This window comes from Lissotriton vulgaris, chromosome 4_1 (genome assembly GCF_964263255.1).
Source record: "Lissotriton vulgaris chromosome 4_1, aLisVul1.2, whole genome shotgun sequence".
Taxonomy (NCBI): Eukaryota; Metazoa; Chordata; class Amphibia; order Caudata; family Salamandridae; genus Lissotriton; species Lissotriton vulgaris.
The window spans coordinates 1,366,270,767-1,366,285,387 of NC_141691.1; positions in this window are offsets into that span (position 1 = coordinate 1,366,270,767).

Genomic DNA, 14,621 nt, shown 5'->3' on the forward strand with positions numbered 1-14,621 from the left:
TCACCTGCTTGGTGTGTAGTGCACTGCTCCTGGCAACGGAGGATAGGGCACCTCCCGGCGAGGGTCAGCAGCCAGGGAGTCAGGCGCTGTAGCGGGACCATCGTCCTGCTGCCATCTTGGGAGAGCCCACAGGTCCTGGTGTGTTATTGGTAAGCCCCGTAGAATGCTGCAATACTTGCGAGAGGGAACACTGTGGTCCAGATGTGCACGGTAGCTGGGGGGGGCTCATCTCAGCGGGTTGAAGGGTCACTTCAGGCGGCCTCAGATCCACGCTGCCATCTTGTCGCTATAGCTGGGGTTGTGCCTTAACTCACTCAGGCACCCTCTGGCAGCAAAACGTTTGAACCTCGCAGTCTCCTCACATCAGGAGCCAGCTGTCAGGAGGGGGGATCTCCAGCAGGTGTCAACTCGGGGCTCAGTCGCTCTCACGCTCCTCTCTACAGGGCCGCAAGGTAGGCCGCCGAACGTGCCTGGTCTGATCCGTGCCGATCCCTTGAGCAAGGTGCGTGCACTGCACCGGAATCAAGTCAGAGGTGCTGCTGCAAGTCCTGGTCCCAAACAAACTCCCAAACTGTGACTGGGGACACACTAGATGCAGTTATGCAGGCAGGGCCCAGGACACGGGTCAGAGCGACGAGCAGGCACGTCCTACTCGGTCGCCATCTAGGCCACGCCCCCCTTGGTCAATGTTTTTGAGAAGGTCTGTATCACGACTTCAGTTTCTCCAAGCCTGCACCATCTCCCCATAGGGGATTTCTCTTATGGTGGAGCTAGGATATGAACTTATAGCATGGAGAATGCTATTACACGCAGTTTTTTCTTATATATATCACTGTGTATGGTGCAAGCATGAACATACAGTCTTAAGTCCAAAAATTCAATCTCACTTCTAGAATATTTAATTGTTAGTTTTACATTAAAAACATTGGTATTCAGATGAGTATGGAAATCAGTCAGGCTCTCAATTGAGCCATTCCATATCATAAAAATGTCATCAATGTAACGAGCATAGAATATTATGCTGTTCCTCCATGTCTGGGCTACTGGGCCCCAGGCATGCTCCATCTCATACAAACCCATAAAAAGGTTTGCATAGGATGGAGCATCGCCGTACCTTGCTTTTGCAAGTACCATCTGCCATTGTGTTAAAAGCATTCTGAGTCAGTATCAATCTTGCCATGTCCAGAAGCATTAGCATTTGCTCAAGATGTTGCGCACCATGCTTGAACAAAAAGTATTTGAGAGGCTGCATCCCTTGCTCCTTTTGAATAATAGTATGAAGACTTCCAACAGCCATTGTCACAAATAATACATCTGTATGGTCCCATCTAAAATCCTCAAGTTTACACAGTAGGTCACCACTTTCCCTCAAATAAGAGGGCAGGTTTTGTACAAATAGTTTGAGATAAGAATCTACATATTCTGCAATATGTTCTGTCTGCCCACCATTCCCAGAGATGATTGGACTGCCCAGGGGAAACAGGCCCTCTTTATGAGTTTTGGTAAGATGTAAATACACGGAAATCTGGAATGGTGGACCTTCAGATAACAATGTTCCTAGTCAGACAAAAGACATGATTCATGCCAGTCCCACAACTTTGAGTTGATGTTAATCTTTAATTTGTGGAGTAGGATTCAAACTGAGTTTCTCATAGCATAGCGGATCAGCAAGTTGTCTCTCAATTTCATTATGGTAATCCGCGCGGTCCATAATTACAATATTGCCCTCTTTATCTGCCTGCCTTATCACTAGTCTATCATCACCCTTCAGAGTTTTCAGTTATGCCCAATCTTTTCTAGTCATGTTGGTATTATGTTTGCATCTGTTTGATGCATGATGTTGGTCTTCAAATCGATAAAGGTCTGATATTACTTTATTGTAGAATTCATCAATTACTGTCTCATAGGATTGAGGAGGCATACATTTAGAGCTCGGCTTTAGTCCACTATCATTATTACAGTTCTCATATATTCCAAGCATATTAGCAAATTGTAAAACATCCCCAATGTGTTCTTCATTTATACAGGGTAGCAATCACATGTGAATTCTGAATGTCTTTAATGGATATGTGTTTGTATAGTCATAATGTGCATATATGTATATATTTTAAATGTTTTGTATATATGTTTTTCTTTAGCCATGAAGAAGTCCCTTTTGGGTCTTAACAAGTTGGCTAAAAGGATTATGAATAGTGAATTTTAACAACTTTATATGTTCATCGTTGTCAAAAAGAATTGAGAAAATAAGAACATAATGAATTGTCATTTTTTTTCAGATCATCGCAAACAATCTGTGTCTTACGAACTTTAAATGCTTATACAATTGATGGATGCGGATTCCACTTTTTTTATAACAATATTAGTTTATATGTTTCATAATATATATGTATATATATATATATATATATATATATATATATATATATATATTCACAGAAAAAAACATAGGTTATACTCCATATATAGTTAGGAATTTGCATTTACAAAACCTTGAAAATTCAATGAAAAAACCATTGGTTGTAGGCCATATATAGTTAGGGATTTGCATTTAGAAAACCTTATTTTACTCGCATAAAACCATTGAAATTCCATATATAGTTATAAGCGCTAACTATATATCGCGCACCCGCAATCCACTGCTGATGATGTCACATATTACATCATTCATGACATGGTTAGTGACATCACTGATGACATCACTGATGACATCTCAAATGACATCACTGATGACATCACTGATTACAACATCCAGTGACTGTATGTTTCTGTAAAGTTAAAACATGTTTTACATATTGAAGAATGAGTGCATGTATAAGTGTCTGGATGAAGGATTTACTAGGTGCATGACTGACTGATTGAGTGAGTGATTAAATGTGTCTCACTGAGTGCATGGGTTAGTGACTAAACTGTTTTAATTTGTGCATCATTATATCTGTTGTTCTACAAACTGCTGCATATGTTGATCAGTAGCTATATGAGTAACTGTATGGGTTATTGATTGGTTCTCCAAGTATTTGTATGGGAAACTGAGTGTGTGTGTATGGGTGGCTGGGAGGTGTGTGACTCTGTACATAGATGTGTGAGTAGTTGATTCACTATATGTATAGATTCAAAACTGCATGTGGAAACAGCTGTATGGGCGGTTGACTGTGCATGAGTGTATTAGTGAGTGAATGGATATCTCAGTGCTACATGTCAAATTAAGTACATATGTAAAACACAGTACATGTGAGAGTTGACATCTATAAATAACTGTGCATAAGAGCTAGTGAATGTGTGAGTGGCTGTATGGATCATTGTGAACATGTATCAGAGATTGTATAAGAGAGTAAAGTAAATATGTGTTAGTATATGTTTGAATAAGTAAGGTGTGTATAACTGTATAGTTGAGAAAATGGAGGTGTGATTAATTTTTGGCATAACTGACTAGGTGTGTGAGTAACTCCATGGATGAGTGACTGTCTGTTTACACTGATTGTATCTAAGGTTATATTAGAGTCTGAAGAGGTTCATGGTATTATCACATGAATGATATCATCAGTGATGTGATCAGTCATGTCAAATGAGATGTTATCAGTGATGTCATCAGTGATGTCATTTGAGATGTCATCAGTGATGTCATCAGTGATGTCACTAACCATGTCATGAATGATGTAATATGTGACATCATCAGCAGTGGATTGCGGGTGCGCGATATATAGTTAGCGCTTATAACTATATATGGAATTTCAATGGTTTTATGCGAGTAAAATAAGGTTTTCTAAATGCAAATCCCTAACTATATATGGCCTACAACCAATGGTTTTTTCATTGAATTTTCAAGGTTTTGTAAATGCAAATTCCTAACTATATATGGAGTATAACCTATGGTTTTTTCTGTGAATTTCAATGGTTTTTTAATAGCAAATATCAAAAGCTGTCAAATGTCAAGTACGTGATAGGTAAAAACGTTTTCGTGTTTATGCACGCTGATGTGCTTTGAACGCTGCCCCCCCCCCCCACTCCCCTCTTTTCTCTTAGTAGTACTCTCTCTTTGCAGATAGTGAACGGTAGTTAACTCAGACCTTTACCCCTGTTGTAATCCATCGTACCTGCTTGTCTCTCCATTTGATTGATTATTATCCAAGCATTTACTGTTTTACAATTGGTTCTCTTTGGATCATTCTCTATTTACAAACAAGCACAAAGTCGCAATACTCTGTTTAGTCTTTGCAGATAGTGAAAAATCGTGTAAAAAAATAAAAGTAATCGAGCAAAATCAGTAGACCACTAATTCGATCTCTTTTTGACCTCGGTAAAATACAAACATTAGGAATAACCCTTCATGAGAAATACGAAAATAGTGAAATGAACTGAGCTCCACACCATGAGGGCTGCAAAACAGCTCGACTCCGCCACCCACACCGCCCAAAATAACGGCAAACCCTATGCAAATATTATAAATATACACAACACACCAGCAAAGAAACAGAGTAAAACATTTTATTAAATAACTATTTACATAACTATTTTATACTTTTAATTGCCCGATCCGGCTAGCTCAATCGATCGAGCATGAAACTCATGCACTGATAACAAGCGTTGAGAGTTTGTAGAATGATGGCTTCAGATTTTCCACATACGGTGTAGTGGCGCGAACTGGCAGGGGGCGTTTGGATTCTACCCCTTCTCCAAATAAGATTTTCATACGTGAATGTTCGTTCATGCTTTTTGTCCCTGACTTGCTTCCATGTCACTGCCTTACATAAATGGCATAAGTCCTGGTTGTAGAGTGCCATACTTCAGAGTTCTAAGCAGCTCTTGTAACACTGTTTAAACCTTATTTGCACCTGCTGCAGCTTCACTATTCAAAGTAAGTGGGGTCCATTTGTGGACCTGACTGCATTGGAAAACAATGTGATACGGTGCCTCCCTAAACCGCTTGACGGAGGCCCCCGAGGGGCGGTGAGATGGCGCGGACTGAGAGGGGGCGCTTGGCTCCTGCCCCCTCCCCAAGTCGTGTTGCCCTGGTGAGGCCTGAGATCGCCCCCGGCATAGGCGGCCGGCTCCCGGGGTCCGGCGGAATTTTTTCCCTTTTGAAGAATCTTTCATTCTGGACCTTGTCCCACAATCCGTTTCACCTGAAGACACGCTGTCGTAGGGCGCCCCTTTACCGTTTTAGTTGCCATTCCGCCCGCTTTTGGTACTCTGTGCCTCTTCCGCCATTCAGCTGTTTACCGCTCGCTCTTGCGACTACAACGTCTCGCTCACCATGTAGTTGAGTTGCTCCCGCTCTTAAGATTTGACCGAACTTTTTGGACTGCTGAAAGCGGTTGTATTCCGACCGCTGGTTGGTGGAGACATTTTGACTATATTCTGCAACTGCATTGTCGCGTAATGCGTCATATGACGCGACGCGTTAGCGCACCCGGAAGTGCTCCGGTGCGCAAGGCGCAGCTTCCCGGAAACGATCCAGAGCGCGCCGCGCAGCGCGTAACGTAAGCATAACAGGTCATGTGACTTGTTAATAAAACTTTTCATTGGTTCATTTTACTTTTCTTTTCCTAATTATGTAAGACTAGGTCATGTGACCTAAAAATAACACTTTTCATTGGATTAAAACATTTTTTTTCCCCAAACGATGAAAGCCCCACCTTGTTTCTGGATGTTTCAGACTGAAGCTGGCGTCACCATGAGAGCACCACCATCTCGTAGCTCCGTCGTGGCCATTCGGCAAGCAATCATGGCAGCCGCTCCCCACCGGAAGCCTGCGGGAGTCGAGGGCCCCCAAGACTTTTGTACAATCTTCAAGGCTGAGGGGACGCTTTCGAGAATGGAACCCAAGCCCTGGCAGACAAGCGTCCGAGTTCCAAGGTGTCCCAGGGCCATTTTACTGGACCAGGCCCAAATCCGAAGAGCCAGCCGCCATTTTAAGAGTCCTGTGGCAGCCGCCTATCGCTGCACCGCAAGAGTGGGAGCAACTCAACTACATGGTGAGCGAGACGCTGTAGCCGTAAGAGCGGGCGCTAAACAGCTGAACGGCGGAAAAGGCACAGTGTAGCAAAAGCGGGCGGAATGGCGACTGAAACGATAAAGGGGCGCCCCACTACAGCAGACAAGCCTCCGCCATGTGCTTCAAAACTGCATATGTATCTCGTGATATCAAGGTTGGGCAACCAGTACAGAACAAGCAGTTACGAGTCCCATTTACACCGGCGCCATTTTGGGCGCGGCCGGGCAGGTCCAGGATCTACTGAAACATAAAAAATGAGGCTGACGTCTCTGAAGCAGTTGACGAACAGCAGGACATAGCAAATAAACATGAACTCTCTAAAGCTGTTAACTCACTGCAGGACAAAACAAGTGAACCTGAAACCTCTGGAATAATTGTCGCTCAAAAGAACAACACACAAAACTCTGTAGAGCCTGAAGAAAAAAAAACAGAAGGGAACTGTAGTTTCAGACACACTTAACACTAATGACTAAACAAAGATATCGTCTGTTTATAAAGCAGTTATCATCTTGACAGAATTGACAAAGAAGTGTACAGACACCAATGCATCAGCATTCTCGGAGATAACATCTTAAGGAACAAAGAAAGACCTGTTCACTCTTGACACCCCAGGTGCTGTGTATATTGCACTATAGTGCTGCATCGAGAAAACGGACAACCCTATTGATGTGGATTTTTCATTATTGATTATTGTAAAGAAATTGCGACTCCCCCCTTTAGCAGATTAGCTAAATGTTTGCGTAATTTAGGCATAAAAGTTATATTATTGTTGATGTTGTTGTTATCGTTATAGTTCTGGTTAATTTAAAAAAATGGTTAAATATATTTACAGTTTTTGTTGCGTTCGTTATATTTAAATGTTAATAAAGTTTTAAAATGTAACTGTCTTGGAGTACTATATTTTTTTTAAAAATCAGGTGAATGGGGCCTTGAATCGGGTTATTGTCATGTGTGGGCTTTGCAAGTGTACTGCTACAAGATCGGACATTTCAAACTCAAATGCACGTTCTTTTTCTTACCTTTCCGAAGCATGGAGCGCAATAGCAGGCAGAGAAAGGGTGATGCACGTGTTGAACACAGCCTGGCCTGCAAATTGCTGGCAGTGCCCCCCCGCCCGCTCCTGAAAGAGGGCACACACACACCGCCGCCCCGAGTACTTCACAAATCTTTAAAAGACCATGCGCTTGTTCAATGGGAAGTGGATAACATGGCTAAGAGCATTTGCTGGATAATGCATGAATATCGCGGACTTTTCAACGATATTCATGCATTGCGGCCGTTTTTTATCGCATTTGCGATAAACCTTGCTAATAGCAAGGTTTATGTGCGATAAAATTCGCCGATGTGCGGCGATAATTTTTGTCTCTAAACAAGTTAGAGACAAAAATTACCGCTAGTTGTTGGTAATATGCCCCCGGGTTTTTCCTTGCAGGAATCGGGAAGCGAAAGACTAGCACTGAAATCAGTAGTCTCACGCCTGAATCGGGAGGGTTAGCATGTCTGGATACTCTACAGCTGGGGCCATAAACTACATCCGCAGGGCTAGGTGATAGCCTAGGTCCGGCCTGGACAATCGGACACAGAGGAAGAGGAGTGTCAGAGGGTGCGGTAGTGAATAGGGTGAAAGGGAGGTGTCGAGCGGGCACAGGGTGTGATTCTCAGAGAAGAGCAGCGCAGATGGGGGAAGTATATGGCCCATGCATGAGAGAGAGAGCGGGGGTGACCATTGCGTGGGGGAGATGCGTGCGAGGGTGGGGAGCCATGCTGAGAATCGTCGGCGTGCAGAGAGTGGCCCTGGTCAAGGCATCTAAAATGGCTGCCGTGCACGACAAAATTGTGGCATTGGACAAAACGCAAGATGGCGCAGACAATGTTTATCAATAAGGATTCATTTATAACAAAATATTTACTCGCAGTGACAAAATGGTGGTCAACACTTCCTGATTTCCATCGAATCGAACGTTAACAAACGTCACGCAGCAAAAAAAAAAAAAAAAAAAGCTCACGCACAGAGCAGTTTTTAACCATATTATCCAATGGAAGGTGGATAACACGGCTAAGAGCATTTGCTGGATAATGCATGAATATCGCTGACTTTTCAACGATATTCATGCATTGTGGCCGATGTGCGGCGATAATTTTTGTCTCTAAACAATTAAAACGAAGCACAAAATGGCGAATTCCCGTTTCGCTACCAGTTTGCGGCCCAGTTCGCGGCCCGTGAAGCGCTTCTACCGTGAAAAATCATTTTTTTTTTCTTTTCCCCACGGGACCCTTTAATAACCCCAACAACATTCCTAGGGGGTCAAGAGGGGGATACCTTGCCCCCTTTCATTAAATTCCCCTTTCGTTTTTCACCTCTTCTTCTCTCTCGATCCTACCGAGAGACAAGATGGCGGCCGCTCCGGACTGTCACGCAGCAAAAAAAAAAAAAGCTCACGCACAGCCGCTGGAAGAGATGTATCAACATATATCAGCCTCCTCAGCCACCCTCAGGAAACATAGGGGATTAGGATACGTCTCCCGCACCCCCTTATACCTAGTAATTTAATTAACGAAGCACAAAATGGCGAATTCCCGTTTCGCTACCAGTTTGCGGCCCAGTTCGCGGCCCGTGAAGCGCTTCTACCGTGAAAAATCATTTTTTTTTTCTTTTCCCCACGGGACCCTTTAATAACCCCAACAACATTCCTAGGGGGTCAAGAGGGGGATACCTTGCCCCCTTTCATTAAATTCCCCTTTCGTTTTTCACCTCTTCTTCTCTCTCGATCCTACCGAGAGACAAGATGGCGGCCGCTCCGGACTGTTTAGAATGTTGACAGACACCGGAGAGCCAATCAGCTTTCTGCGCGCAAAGTTCCGAAACGCGAAAAGTAAGCGGACCGGATCGCTGCCCGGAGCGCTGTTACAGATATATATCTTGATTTAAACGTTAATTTCTCAAAATCCACTGAAGCACATATATTGAGACCTAGCAAAGGCACATCGGGCTAACAGTCCCTACAATTTTGCCAAGTTTCGTGCAAATCCATTCAGCCGTTCGAGCTAAAAGTGAGTCCAACCGCCCTATGGAAAACTCAATGTAAAAAACGCGTTTTGGGACCCCCCTTTTTTCTCAGCCCCCCCTTGACGAAACAACTAAATTTTCAGGGGCTGCTCAGAAACAAAATGTGCCATTTTCCTGGAAATTTCAGCCGATTCCGTCCACAAACGCCAAAGTTATTAGACATAGAATTTTCAGAAATCCCATAGGGAATTAATCCTAACTATATATACCTACTGGCGATAGCCAGTAGGTAATATATATATATGTATATATATATTTATATATCCAGCTCGAGTCCCTGCAAGTTTTCGGCGAAATACCATGAAATGTGAAAGTAAATTTGTGCGCAATCAAAGTTTTATTTATTTAAATCACTAATGTCAGTAATATGCTTGAAATTAATGTCAGCACTTACTGGGGCTTAATTAAGTAGGATAGCCCTTACATTGTACAGTAATTCACAACGTGTCGTTCACTGTGAACACCTTCCAATATGGTGGAATGATTTGTTGTCCCTTGTTTGTTTCGCCCACTGATCACGAGTGAACGCTATTAAAAACATGGCGCCCGCCATCAATGGTTGTAACATTGAGGAAGGCGGAGCGCCGAAACGCGTCTGTTGCAAACCAGAAAATAAACTAACTGAAAACTACCCCCGGAGTGCGTGGTTTCTTTCCTTCGTGAAAGTCTGGTGGAAACCGTGAGCTGGATATATTTATATATGTATATATATTATATTATATATTTACAAAACCATGTGAACCTGGAGATGTGCCAAAACCTTACACCTTTCCAGGGGAGGCGCAATGAGGAGAAATAACTTTATTTCTTTTTTTTTAATCCGCTTTCCATGTGTGCATAGAAAGAGGAAAAAACTACCAGGATTATTTTTATGTAGGAAGGTGCCCCTTCCTGCACAAAAACAATCCTGCTGACAGCACAGACACCCCTGCATCATGGTGCAAGAGTGCCTGCATTGGGGCTAGGCTGCCCAAATAGAGCAAGCGCTGCCGGAAAGGAAAGGAATGCACCCTATTGGATAAATACCTTGCATTCCTGCCCTATAACTTTGACGTAGGGCAACACAGCGAGGTGACATACTGTACTGCCCTATGCCATATCCCAAAAAAGGAGGATCTCAGTGTCTACAAGTGGGTTGATGCAACACTTTTTTTCTTTCTGTATGTGGGCAACAAATTAGATTTTAGGGTCATTGACATTGTAGGTTAGAACTTTGTAACAGGTGTTACTATGATTTTGACATTTCTTACACATGTATTTAATTGATTTGTTGAGCCTTTGGGTTGTTTGGGGGTTTTTGTTTTTTTTGTGAGTGCCAACTCGTGTTTGATGTTCACTTTATTTTATCTAAATTTTTACAATCATATGTACTGGTGCTGTAATTTACTGTTCTTTAGGATTTTTTGTGATTATGTTGCAATTGCTATGTGTGGGGTGTGTGTGATTCGAATGTTGGGTGGATGTTATTTTCAGCCAGCTCAGCCTGCAGTACTGATTGAGTAGCTATAGGTGTTTCCTTATATAAATTTAGGGCCAGATGTACTAACATTAGGAATATCAATTTCCTAATTGCAATTATCTCTAAATCACGATTAGGAACTCAGTACAATTTTTTTTCTAAATAGCGATTCCTAGTAAGTTCCAAATTGACCTACCTCATGACTATTAATGAGGTAGGTCACAGTTTGCAACTCATTACGAATCAGTGCCATCACAGGGATGGTGTCTGCTTGGGACAGCAAGCCACCATGTCTGCAACAGGTTTTTAATAAAGCAATCTTGTTTTTATTTGAAATGCAGCCTTGTTTCCCTAAAGGAAAATGGGATCTGTTTTAAAAAAATTAAATGTTTCCATTAGGTTTTTTCAAGAGCTGGCAGTGGTTAACAGTCTCAAAGGGGAGGGGGCCCCAAGAAGACCCCTTCCCATTTGCAAATAGCTTACCACTACTTTTAAACGGGTGGTAGAGTATTACTATTTTGCGACTGGAAGTCGGTCAAAAAACAGTAATGCATAGCATACCAATTTTGTGTTTGCAAAGGACACCACTTACAAATACCAAATCGATATTTGTTTGTAAACCAGAATTGCGATTTGCTAACTAGTTACCTAATCACAATGTGGTGTTTTTACATTTGAAATAGCATTTTTGCATTCACAAATGGCCTGATTCTGTAAATTGTGCCACTTGTGACCACAAAAATCATTTGTGCAGCTGGCCTGTAGCTCCCTCTATGCTGATTTACTCTTTTGCAGGTTCAATGGATTTTAATTTCCCACCCAGTGCCCATTTCATTTATGCCTTGACTTACCAGTTTTGGAGGAATTATTCACCACATTTATATCAACACCCTTGTGCATTCCCTATGTGCACCTTGGTAATAATCGTTCATTTGTGGACTATTGCTCAGATGTGGCAGGCTACTATGCGTTTGACCTGACAGCCCTAGGGTGGTCTTCCCCAAACTTTATGTCAACTCACCTTATATTTTTGTTGATTCATTTTTGTTTTCCTTAGGAGTCTTAGCATTTTTCCACTGCTAACCAGTGCTAAATTGCATATGCTCTCTCCCCTAAATGTAGTTTTATTGTTGTATCCACAATAGGCACATTTAATTTACTTATAAGTCCCTAGTAGAGTGTTCAACATGTGCCCTTGGCCTGTAAATTAAATACTGCTAGTGAGACTGCAGCACTGCTTGTGCCACCCACTCAAGTAGCAGTTAAACTTGTCTCAGACATACCATGCAGAGCCTGTGTGCAGTTGAACTTTCCATGTTGACTTGGCATTTAAAACCCCTTACCAAGTCTTAAAGTCCTCTTTTATTACATATAGGTTACCCCTAAGGTACATTTATGATTCCTAATTGAGAGAAGATAGATATGTCATTTTTAGTACCTATGGAATGATAGTGATAAGTCATCCTTAATTAGAGTGTTGGATTTGTTATTGCAACTCTTAAATGCCACTTTTAGAAAGTTAGGAATTTTCCTGCTCTTAGCCATTTGATGTTTGCTGCCTGTCTCTGATCACTGAATGTGCTGGGTGACAGCTGAACTTTGTGTATTACTTCTTGACAACCACAAACAAAGGGAATTCATGCAACTTCGTGGAAGGATGGGAGAGAAGAGATGGACACAGCCTCACACTTAAACTGAATAAGCTGTGTCCTGTCCACACAAGGAGCTAAATTCCCCCTTTAGTGAGTCTGGAGCCAGGACAGGAAGAAATTACCTCTGTGCACTTCAAGGAGCCTTCTTTAAAGTCACTCTCAGTTTGAAGGCACAACTGTGTATGAGTATTGGACCTCTGACCCTACCAAATCAGTGCACTTCTGGACATGAAACCACTCTGCCAGGAAAAAAGTACTGCTGGGCTTATGGACTGTCACTTTTCTGGACTTCTGATCTGGAAGACTGCTGTCAGGCTTTGGTACCCTGCTGCCTGCTGCTCTCTCTACCTGGGTCAAGACTGGACCTCCATTACTGCAACCCTAAGTGACTATAAGGGCTAACTGACTAGCCTTCTGTTTCAAGACTAAGAAACTTCGAAGTCTTCCATCCTGCTCCTGTGCCTGGTCTATTGGAAATAAACCCAGGGGCTTGCTCCAGCGGAACTGACGCATCCTCTGCTGCGAGAGCAGAATCAACGCATCACTGCTGTTGTGGGAACAGAACTGGTGCACAGCACTTGAAACCAGCGCATTGTCATCAGAACTGCCGCATTGCTGCCAATGCAGAGAGATGATCAAATCATTGCCTCAACTGCGTGGAGAAACACGGCGCATTGACTTCGGTACCATTGCATCTCGGAATCAACACTTCTTCTTCAGAACGTTCCATTGTTGTGTGGAGAAAATTGATGCATCACTCAACTGCACCCCGCATCTTTGTGTTGCGACAAGAATCAAGGTACTTTTGTTCAGCTGTCCTGGTTTGGTCCCTGTATCCAGCGTGTGCTCCATCGCAGTCGGCATGAACTATCGACTTTGTCCTGGTCCCGGGCAACTAGATATCCCCATAGGCCGATTGCAATGACGTATGGACCCGAGTCTGACGTCAATCCGACATTGGTTGCAAACTGGGACCAAACAACCTCCTGCCATCGGTCCCAACCCAGCAATTAGGATGAGACCAAACACTGTTCAGTCGCATTCCTATTCTTTACAATGGGAGTATGCATTCCGACCAGAATGCATGCTCTCATTGTAAAGAGCTGAGGTGCAGTTCATCCCTGCACCCAGTGGCAGGCACCTCAAGGTACCTGCCACCGGGTGCAGGAATCAATAGAAGAGCGCCATAGGTGAACCCTAGGTAACCACTGGAGGCCTTGTGCCCATAGGGGCCCTGCTGGGGGCCCCAAATTCGAATTTACACAGCCTTTTTGTATCAGAAAGGCTGGCACTGAAAGGCTGTTGGATTCTGCCATTGTTATCTCTCGGGCAGAAAGAGCCGCCCAAGAGATTACTGGAAGCTTTCCGAATGGCAGACGGGATCTCTGATTCTGTTGGAGGCCATTTGGAAATACGGTTTGTATTCCTTTCCGACTGACTCCATAAAAATGAGACGGTCAGAAAGAAATCCAAACATCCAATTACGATGCCTTAGGAACGGCTCTGACCGAGGATCGGAGATGTTTCCTACGGCATCATAATCGGGCCCCAAATCTTTGAAAATTCACATCTCAAGTTCTACTTATTTAATTTTTGTCATTTTGGTCTTGTTTTATTTATTAAATTAAGAGCCATTTTCTAACTTGGTGTTGAATCTATTTGCATTGTGTTTTCACTCTTTTACTGTTTGATATGTTGCACAAATACTTTATACATTGCCTCTTAAGTTAAGCCTGCCTGCTTTGTGCCAAGCTACCAGAGGTGAGCACAAGTTAATTTATGGTTTGTATTTGAATTACACTCACTAAGATTGAGGTTCCTGCACGGACAGGGTGCATACCTCTATCAAACAGAAACCCAATTTCTAACAGTATGCCACTGGAAGACAGGTTCTAGTGTTTTCTGGTTCTGAATGGGTTTTGTGAATAGCAAGCATTTCCAATAGATGGACCCTGCATCCATTCATTGGGGCCTCATAGCAATGTCAGGTGGAAACTTTCAGCCTGACACCATCTAGGGTTCGGGAACCGACCAACTCCCAGTCGGCAGTTCCACCTGACCGATTACGATGTGACTGGACACTGTTCGGTTTGAGTCCCATTGTTCCCTGTGGCCAAAATGGGGAAATGGTGGGGAGTGTGTGTAAACTATGCACCCTGTTGCAGGCACTCCGCGGTGCAAGCCGCACAGTGCAGGGTTTCACAGAGGGGTCCCTTGTCCCCCAACCGTAGTCCGCAGGATGAAGGGGGCCTGCTAGGGGCCTCCAAAGTAACTTTCCGGCAGCCTTTTCGTGTCGGACAGGCCGACTCTGAAAGTTTGTTGGAAATCGACATTGTAATTGGTTGGTCGGAAATGATGTTAGTCGAGGTGCACGATGCGGTTCCGACCAATGTGAATTCTCCGATGGCCAGCCGGAACCGATTCGAAAGGACCATGGGGTTTTCAATCCGA